The sequence below is a fragment of the Triturus cristatus genome, chromosome 10 (genome assembly GCF_964204655.1).
Source record: "Triturus cristatus chromosome 10, aTriCri1.1, whole genome shotgun sequence".
NCBI lineage: Eukaryota > Metazoa > Chordata > Amphibia > Caudata > Salamandridae > Triturus > Triturus cristatus.
Window position 1 is genome coordinate 9,014,044 of NC_140593.1, and position 10,658 is coordinate 9,024,701.

The window sequence follows — 10,658 nt, forward strand, 5'->3', positions numbered from 1 at the left end:
ACCTCCCAGCGCAACACCCTACACAGCTCGAACACCACTGCACTGCCCTAAACCCTGAAACACCACCCCCAGCAAGACACCCTACACTGCCTGAACACCACTGCACTGCCCTAAACCCTGATAAACCACCCCCTGCACGACTCTATACACTGACCGAACACCACTGCACTGCCCTAAACCCTGAAACATCACACCCGCACATCCCCCTACACTTTCCGAACACCACTGCTCTGCCCTAAACCCTGAAACACCATCCCCAGCACAACCCCATACACTGCCCTAACACCACTGCACTGCCCTAAACCCTGAAACACCACCCCCCAGCACAACCCCCTACACTGCCCAAACACCACTGTACTGCACTGCCCTAAACCCTGAAACACCACCCCCAGCACAACCCCCTACACTGCCTGAACACGACTGCACCACCCTTAACCCTGAAACACCACCCCCAGCATGACCCCCTACACTGCCCAAACTCCACTGCACAGCCCTAAACCCTGAAACACAACCCCCTGCACGACCCCCTACACTGTCCGAACATCACTGCACCACCCTAAACTCTGAAACACCCCCCCTGCACGACCCCCTACACTGACCGAACACCACTGCACTACCCTAAACCCTGAAACACCGTCCCCTGCACTACCCCTACACTACACAAACACCACTGCTCCACCCTAAACCCTGAAACACCACCCCCAGCACGACCCCTACACTACACAAACACCACTGCACTGCCCTAAACACTGCAACACCATCCCCAGCACGACCCCTACACAACACAAACACCACTGATCTGCCCTAAACCCTAAAACACTAACCCCAGCATGACCCCCTACACTACACAAACATCACTGCACTACCCTAAACCCTAAAACACTACCACCAGCACGACCCTCTACACCAGAGAAACACCACTGCACTACCCTATAACCTAAAACACTACCCCCAACACGACACCCTCCACTACACAAACACCACTGCACTACCCTAAACTAACCCTGGGCATAGATCGCGAAGTAGCACTTCACGTAGCTACACATAGTGCACTTCGCACTACGCGAGCTACGCGTAGCACTTCGCGAACTGCGTTGTACCTTGTTTGCACCGTGCAAGATGTTGTTTTCAATGATTGCACAGTGCGGACAAGCAACCGGCACTGTGCAATCATTGAAAACGGCATCTTGCACAGTGCGAGCTGTAGTTTTCTGCTGCTCGAGTAGATTTTTACACGAGCGGCAGCTTTCTCAACGCGAACTGGTAGTTTCTCATCGTGAGCTGTCGCGAATATACGCGACCACTCGCAATGAGAAACCTGACCTCCTCGCGTTGGGAATCTCGCCGGGAGGTTTATTTTCCATGCTGCCGATCGCCAACTTGATGTTGCTGATCGCGAGCAAGGAAAAAGTCTCACCGTGATGTCATTTTGCTTGCTCGTGGTTGCCAACTTGACATTAAGGACCGTGAGCAAGCAAAAAAGGATCGCAGCACTACGCAACACTACGCTACGCGTGTTTGCACTGTGCTACGTGCAATTCGCGTACTGCGAAGTAGCGCGAACTTCGCAAACTACACGAGCGTAGCATAGTGCTTTGCCCAGGCTTACCCTCAACCCTAAAACACTACCCTCAGCATGACCCCTACACTACTCAAACACCACTGCACTACCCTAAAGCCTAGATAATTAACCACCACCCCATGCCCAATCCCCCTTACCTTTCACTCCTCATGGTCCCTCTCTCCTCATGATTCTTGCTTCATTTCATCTCTGAGGGGCGGTGCATGTCATTGTGAGCAATCAGAACAACCTCTGTTTCCTTACAACAACGTGGATCGCCTACAGTTTTTTTAGAACTCATGGTCATTTACCATACATAACTTTACAACAAAATTCATTGTAAAGGCATGCGTGGTAAATTACCATGCGTTCTAAAAAAAATTGTAGTAATGACTTCGCGATGTACAATGCATGCGTGGTAATGCATGCATTGTAATGGTATCGCGAAGTATAAAATGTGTTGTAATGGCTGTTTACCGATCGAAGCTGGCCCCTGTTCTTCAGTGAGTCTTTTTTTGATAAATTAGGAGGAAGGAATGTGTTTTTTTTACCGAAAAGTGCATTCATGGCTGTTGTATTGTGAAAGTGTCCGTGTGGCCTGGTTTCCCTTCCGGTAAGAGAGTATAAGAGTCTGTTTGGATCTAAAGGGGTTCTGCTGTTGGACAGGGCCGGCGCGACATGTCATCAGAAAACACAGTTAATGGAAAGCATTGTCCCCAAAGTGTGGAGCAGTGCCATGAGAGGTCAACAAGTGTGCGTCCCACTGCAGTATGACCGTACCGCATGACCCATGTGCCGCCTCCAGTGTACGGAAGGCAGAAGCAGAATCCATCACATGTCCTCATAAAGACCGTTGTAGCACTAATTCTACATTTTGGAACTGAGTCATTTTAACCTTGTTGTTCCTGCCAGATACAAAGAGAAGATCCTGTGTTATTCAGTGCCCTTGTTACCTTTTCTGTGGGTAGTGGTGCTTGTCACTTCACTGCCCCCATCGGTGCACACGACCTTGTGTTCCATCTGCAGGGACTCTGCCCTCAGATCACTGGTTTCGGTTTCTGGAGTAGCAACATAATCAGTTGCTCCCAAGCGACTAGCCTGAACACTGAGCTGAATATCCCCTGCGCCAGCATTCTGTGGAAATTCTTTCCTAGCTCTCCCACGTCGACGACGATGTCATAATAGCACGGCTCCGCTCGTGACACCGTATGACATCATAGGAACCTTAAGAGGACCTCGTCGGCGTGCTGACGTCAGTTCCACCCATTTTTTCCGTGCCACTGAGGTAAACAGGTGGACCGACACATTTTCACATGTATACATAGTATAGTAAATATATATATATATATTCACTGAAAAAACCATAGGTTTCAGGGGCGTTATAGTTAGCTGGACTTTTCACTCGTACAAAACCATTGAAATTTCCCCGTTATAGTTAGTTCAGCTAACTATAACTCGCACACGCGCAATGCACTGCTGATGAAGTCAAATATTACATAATTCATGACATTGCCAGTGACATCACTGACGACATCACTGATGACCGGAAATAAAATAGACACTTTTCACAAGGCTGTAATACAGGATATCTACAAGATAAAACCATCAAAATATGTGGATAATTGGTAAGCCTGGGCGTAGTTCGCATAGTCGCGCTTCGCGAAGCCACGCAAAGATGTTCTTGCACTACGCGACCTACGCGTAGCTTCGCGAGCTTGTGTAGTTGCTTGGGGCGCTTGTTCGCGATGGCTTTTTCTTGTTTGGGAGCGCGGTGAGCGTGTTCGGGGAGCTGTCATGGTCAGTGACATCACTCATGACATCACTGATGACATCTCAAATGACATCACTGATGACATAACTGATGACATCATCCAGTGAATGTGTGTTTTTCTGAAAATTACATATGTTTTATATACGTATATCTCAAGGTCGATGGAAGAATAAATGGGTATATAAGTGTCTAAATGGATGATTTGTTTTTGAAAAATTGATTGTATAACTGACTGCTTAAGTGTATCTTAGTGAATACATGGCTTAGTGAGTAATGCTTAAATATGTAAATATCTGTATCAGTCTCTCACTTTGTGTATAAGTGGCTGCATGGGTTGGTGAGTAGCTACATGAGTCTATATAGGCTATTAGTTGGTTTTTTGAGTATCAGTATGAGTGTCTGAGTGTCTGTATGGTTCGGTGGGGGTATCACGTAGTGCATAGGTGTATGAATGAGTGACTCACTGTTTGTATGTGTTGAAGACAGCATGTGTGCAGGACTGTATGGGTGGATTAGTGTGTGCATGGGTGTGTTAGTGAGTGAATGACTGTCTCAATTGTGTCTTTATGAGTAACTACATATATTTTAAACTAGTATATTTGACTATTGGTGTATATAAGTGAGTATATGTGATAGTGAGAGATTTAAAGAGTTCCTGTATGAATAAGTATGTGTTTCTATAAGTGATTGTTTAAAAGACTAAGTATGTGTAAGTTTCTGTAGAAGTAAGTGTGGTGGTGTGTGTATAAGTGTATATGCAAGTAAATAGATGTTTGATTCTTCATTAGCATGAGTGACTATGTGTGTGAGTAACTCTATGGATGAGTGGCATTGTGTAACAGGATGTATAGGTGTATGAGTACATATGATGAGTGAGTACATGTATGAGTGACTGTATAGGACTGTTGGTGAATGAGTGGATGTGTATGTGGATCTTAGAATTACTGAATAGGTTGTTGTAACTGGTATTGGTATGTCCAATGTTTTGATTTTTTTTTTCTTCTATTTTTGAATGTGTGTATCAAAGGTTATATTAGGGGGAGAGGAGGTCTGCCACTCTATCACAAGGATGATGTCATCAGTGATGTCATTGGAGATGTCATGAGTGATGTCATGAGTGATGTCACTGACCATGTCATGAATGATGTAATTTGTGATGTCATCAGCAGTGCATTGCGGGCACGCGTGTTATAGTTAGCTGAACTAACTATAGCGGGGGAATTTCAATGGTTTTGTATGAGTGAAAAGTCCAGCTAACTATAACGCCCCTGAAACCTATGTTTTTTTCAGTGAATTTCTAAGGTTTTTTAAATGCTAATTCCTAACTATAACGTGCCTGAAACCTATGGTTTTTTCAGTGAATTTCAAAGGTTTTTTAAATGCTAATTTCTAACTATGCCTACAGAGATAGGACATGTGAAGAAAGAAGAAAAAACGCACAGAAAGAAAAAAAAGAAATGCAGAAAGAAGCAACAGAAGCCCTCAAAGACGAAGAAAAGTGCAGGAAGAAGAATAAGGTGCAGAAAGAACAAACAGAAGAGCAGAAAGAAGCCTTGTTGCAAAATCATCCTGTACCCTCAACTTTTTCAGACGGATACTGGTGGTAACTGAGTCTGACTAACCAGTCCTAGAGCCAGTGCTATATTAAAAGACAGTCAGAATACAGTGAAAACACCTACATACACTAGGGAACACTATGCGTTGGGGTCCCCCTGTGATGACCTCCTCTGTAAGCCCCTAGTATATAACAGGACAGGGGATTAAAACTACCTCTTAAAACGCGCAACAGGGCGTGTTTGCACACGTCACCTCAGGCCCCGTCCCCTCCCTTCCCCACTGTGTAAACACTCCCTGTGGCTGTTTTAAGTTGGGAGATTAAGTCCCCTTGAATCCTGAGGGTCCCTAGGGTCCAACTAGACCACTAGGTACGTCCAGTAAGTGCCACAGAGATGCGTTGCAGAGAGGTGTAAAAAGTGCCATGGCCTGGACCACCTCTCTGCAACGTGACTCAGTGGCGCTTACTGGAAGCACCTGGTGGGCTAGTTAGTCCACAGGGGCCCTCAGGATTGAAGGGGAATTATTTCCCCAACTTAAAACGCGCCATAGGGCGTGTTTGCGTACGTCACCTCAGGCCCCGTCCCCTCCCTTCCCCACTGTGTAAACACGCCCTGTGGCAGTTTTTTAAGTTGGGAGATTAAGTCCCCTTGAATCCTGAGTATCCCTAGGGGCAAAATAGCCCACTAGGTACGTCCAGTAAGCGCCATTGCAGAGAGGTGTAAAAAGGGGTATGGCCTGCACCACCTCTCTACAACGCAGAGCAGTGGCGCTTACTGGAAGCACCTGGTGGGCTAGTAGGCCCCCAGTGTCCCTCAGGATTGAAAGGGAATTATTTCCCCAACTTAAAATGCGCCACAGGGCGTGTTTGCACACGTCACCTAAGGCCCCGTCCCCTCCCTTCACCACTGTGTAAATGCGCCCTGTGGCCGTTCTAAGTTGAGAGATTAAGTCCCCTTGAATCCTAAGGGTTCCTAGGGTCAAACTAGCCCACTAGGTCCCTCCAGTAAGCGCCACAGAGCTGCGTTGCATAGATGTGTAAAAAGGGGCGTGGCCTCAGAACACCTGTCTGCAACGCAGCTCCCTGGCGCATACTGGAGATACCTGTTGGGCTAGTTGGCCTGCAGGGACCCTCAGTATTGAAGGGGAATTAATTCCCCAACTTACAACTGGCCAGGGGGCGCGTTTGCAGAGTGCTGCAAGGAGGGGGCGTGGCATCCAGCATGATGCCGGTCTTTTATTTATTTTTTTTTTTTTAAGAAGGAGGGCTGTGTGGCCCCCCTTCTTTTTCTAATTTATTGGCCCTGGAGACCCCATCCCCCAGGACCTGCACCCTAATTTGTTTGGCTGAAAAAAATACATTTGGCCCTCCCAAGGCCTTAATCGGCCCCGGGGACCCCAACCCCCGGGTCATGGCCTTTTTTTTTTTAATTCTTTAGGAGGGGTCTGCGTTGCCCCTCCTCCTCAGTCCACTTATGGCCCCGGGGACTCCATCCCCCGGGGCCGGCCTTTGTTTTTTATTATTTAAAAAAATATATATATTTATAGAAACACCTAGGACATGCTGGACAAACCGTATGTACCTATCACCATGACGATTTGCGTGATATTCATTAAAAGGCGACTATGCATACAATGAATCTACGTGGTATGTATTTATACCGTAAGTGAAGCTCTGACGTGTCTGATGCCCTACTGTGCCTAATCCCGGCGCCCCCGTCGGTGGGTACCCTCCAAGTAGACACCCTTGTCGTTTATTTATACAAACATGGTTAGCTATTGACGCGCACATTTAATACACACGCACACCAAGCCATTCAAAGGGGATTCAACAAAAATTCAACCAAACTATGCAAGAAACCCCCCTCACTGTTAATAAAACACACATCCACCGCCGGATGTGTAATACTTTTTATTTTACTCTCTGGAAAGGAGACAAACCTCACTTGAGAGTCACAGCATGCTCCTGGCTGAGCCCAATGCTGTGTTACACCCACCATTGCCCACCAAGTGCCACACACCTCTGTGTTGTATTCCACTAGCTAGTGCATATGCTATGACACTCTCTAGCCCATGTGCAGGTGGGAGCGGGTCAGGGGCAGCTAGCTGACCACACAGGGAAGGTGGGAGGGGCCATGGCAGCACAGAAGACCATGCATGGGAAGTGGGAGGGTTAGTGGCAGCACAATGGCTATGATGGGCAAGAAGGAGGGTGCAGGGGCATGCACAAAGGACCATGGAGGATAGAAGGGAGGGTCAGGACCTGGGCACAGACAAGAGAGTTCAGGGGAAGGGGCCTCACAACAGACCGCGTGGGGCAGGCAGGAGGAGCAGCTGCAGCACAACAGACCAGGGAGGGCAGAAGGGTGTGGCAGAAAAATGGACCATGGAGGACAGGAGGAAGGGGATAGGGGCATGACATGTCAACAGGCAGGGTGTAGGTGGTAGGGACAGGTTACAGTCATCTGACAATGCTAGGCAGGTGGGAGGGGAGTGGCAGCTCAACAGAACACTCAGAGTAGATAGGAGTGGCAGGTCCATGGAACATGGTGGGCAAAAAGGATGGAGCAGAGGCACGAACAAAGACATCGGAGGGCAGGGGGACGGTAGAATAGGGGCAGCAAGCTAAGCACAGAGGCTAAGCAGGAGGTCAATGATGGGCCATAGAATTGGGCAATGGAGTTCAGGAGGAGTGGACTGGTACATCATGCTAAATGGAGGGCAGTGGCAGCACATCAGACCATGCATGGCAGGAGGGAGGAGGCTAGTCCATGGATTCAGACAACAGAGGATAGGGAGGAGGTGGATTGGGCAGCAAGCTAACTGTTCATAGAAGGTGGGTATTAGGAACTTTATTGTTTTTAAAATGTGTGTCTGTGCGAACTACTTAAAATATGAACAAGTATGCAGCATAATCTCACTTTTATTCAGGAAGAAGAGGACGTTTGTGACTGTGACTCCGGGCTCACTTGGCAGAAACACCCCCTGACCCTCCACCCCCATCGCAAAATGTAATGCCCGTGAAAAGGGTAGGTGGACGCAGTGTTATATAGAACATAGTCCTGAGAGCACGATTGAAAATGAAAACTAGATATAGTATATGGTATAAACTATGCACCAAAAAGTGTGATATAAGATGAACCGGGGCGCGAAATATAAAATGCAATACATTGTGCGCAGTTACAGATTCATTGGAGAGCGCGAGATAGCACAGGCACTATCGCGTGCTATGCGATATGCGCCTTGGAGTGTAATATGCACAGGGCAGTGTTGTGTAACCTAGCTAGTCTCTAAAGTTGTAATATAAAATATGTGCTGGGGAGTGTAACGTTGCATATGCACTGTGACAAAGATATGGATCCCAGATTGTAATATGTATGGCATAGCGCTGTGCGTTATAACATAGGCATCGAGGAAGGCACGTTATATAGGGCAATATAACCCGTGTGAAGGCAAGTGAAGCATGACATATTCACGGGGTGTTGTTACAGTGCACTCCATGGTCTGTGTGTATGCCATCACAGTCTCAATGTTGCTCTCCATGGTGTGTCTTGTTTCTAGTTCCCATCCTGCCTGACCTCCATGGTCATCTTGCTGCTCCTGCCATGCCCCCTTGCCCCCAGCCCTCTGTTTCCATGTGCAGACCCCTATTCCCTCCCTCCTGGCTTGTCTGTTCCATTGTAATGCCCCTGATCTGTCCCTCCTGCCCTTTATGGTCTGTTATGCTGCAGCTTTCTCTCCTGTCTGTCCATTATGGTCAGCTAGCTACCATTGCCTCTTTCCCCTTTGTTCTCTGTTGTCCATGTGCATGGTCCTGTCCCCACCCTATTGATTTCTATGGATTGTTGTGCTGCACTCCCGTCCCGCATGACCTGTGCGGTGTATTGTTCTGCTGCAAACCCTGATGCCTGCCCTGTAGGGTCAGTTTGGTGCACATCTTCATGTCCCTCCTGTCCTCTGTTACCCGAGTCCATGTCCCTACTCCAATTCCTTCTGCCTACCATGATCCAATGTACCATACTTGCGAACATTTTGAACTTGGTAAGAGGGAGATTTTGAAAAAAAACTGGGGTATAGATTTTCCCCTTTGAGTTACATTGAAAAAGAGGAGATTGTAGACAGGAGACAGATCAAATAAAGCCCATTTGAGCTTAAAAACATTGGACGTTTCCTGGCTGAAACGGGTCTGTTGGCATGTATGGTTGTACTACCACTGCCTCTTCCTTCTGCCCGCAATGGTCTATTATATTGGCACAGCCACTCTTGCCAGTCCTGTATTGTTGGTTTGTTGCCCCTGCCCCCCTTTCCACTGCCCTCCATAGTCTGTTGTGCTGCCACTGCCCTTCCTGCCTGCCCAGTGTGGTCAAATTGTTGCCTCTGCACTCTCCTATCTGCCTTCAATTTTCAAAGTCCTTGCCCCTGGCCTCTGCCTCTCAACAGTATCCCAATGAACAACTAGATTGCTAACATTCTATATTTATTACAAAAGTGTGAAACACCTGACGTCATTTTGATGTAATCAAAACTTTAATACCTAGAGCATTTCCTTTAGAAATTACATATATGATAGGGTCTTATTTGCATTAAAATTATGGTTAGTGCTCTAAAAAACTAAAATGAGGACATATTTTCTGAGTTTTCAAATAGCGACAAAAAACTTTTAGATTAATTGTAATCTTTATGTTTTTTTATCCAGTTGACCACTTGATTAAATCTTGCACCTAGGGGAGAGGATGTGGTGTTACTTCCAGAGCTGCAGACTTTGCAACTGGGGAACCAGGTTGGAGTTTCTGCTTCAGCTCAACATTCTGTGATTCTGGTCAAATCACTTAATCTCCCCATGTCTACAACCAAAATGAATTTGATCTTGTGTGATGTAACCAATGCTCATGTAAAGCACTCCAATACCTGACAAGTCTGCACTATATTAAACTGCAAACACACAAAAAGTAAGTGTTTTGCACACTTCTGTCATTGGGCTACATGTGGGCTACATCTGGGTGATATTTATGCTGCATTTGGGCTCTTTTGTCGCTGGTGGCGATCTTGGGAGATTTATTTGTTATGAAGTTTCCTAATTTTCTCATTTACTGCAGTCTCCTCAGTAGGAAATGCTTTCAGTTTTTTACTTTGATTCCATCAAGAAGGTATTCAGATATGTCACACATTTGCCATAAATTCTGAATGTTAGCACTCTAGTTGCTCATTAGATCACTGTAGTAATGCTACCGCTCACCACGTAAGTCTGCTGCTTGTATTAAAAGTGCATGTTTCAGTCTGCATATCAGAATTATTTAATGAAATAGAGGAGGATTTGAGAAGTCAGTCAAAATGTGCCCTAATTTTTCTTTCTGCAGCACTAATCATGCTTTCTATGGCAAAATGAACCCCCTCATTTTGTTCCTTTGTAAATTAAATGTTTTAAGTGTTACCACTTTATTCCAATCAAGATGGCTTCAGGTGTGCCATACTTTTGTCATAAGTAAGACTGTTAGCACTCTAGTTGTTTGTTAGAACACTCTGGGACATTCTGTCATTGGGCTATACTTGGGCTACATCTGGGTAATATCTGTGCTACATTTGGGCTCTTTTGTCTCTGGTGGCCCTTTGGGGAGACTTATTTGTTATTAAGTTTCCTAATTTCCTCATTTACTACAGTCTCCTCAGTAGGAAATACTTTCAGTTTTTTACTTTGATTCCATCAAGAAGGCATTCAGATGTGTCACACATTTGCCATAAATTCAGAATGTTAGCACTCTAGTTGCTTATTAG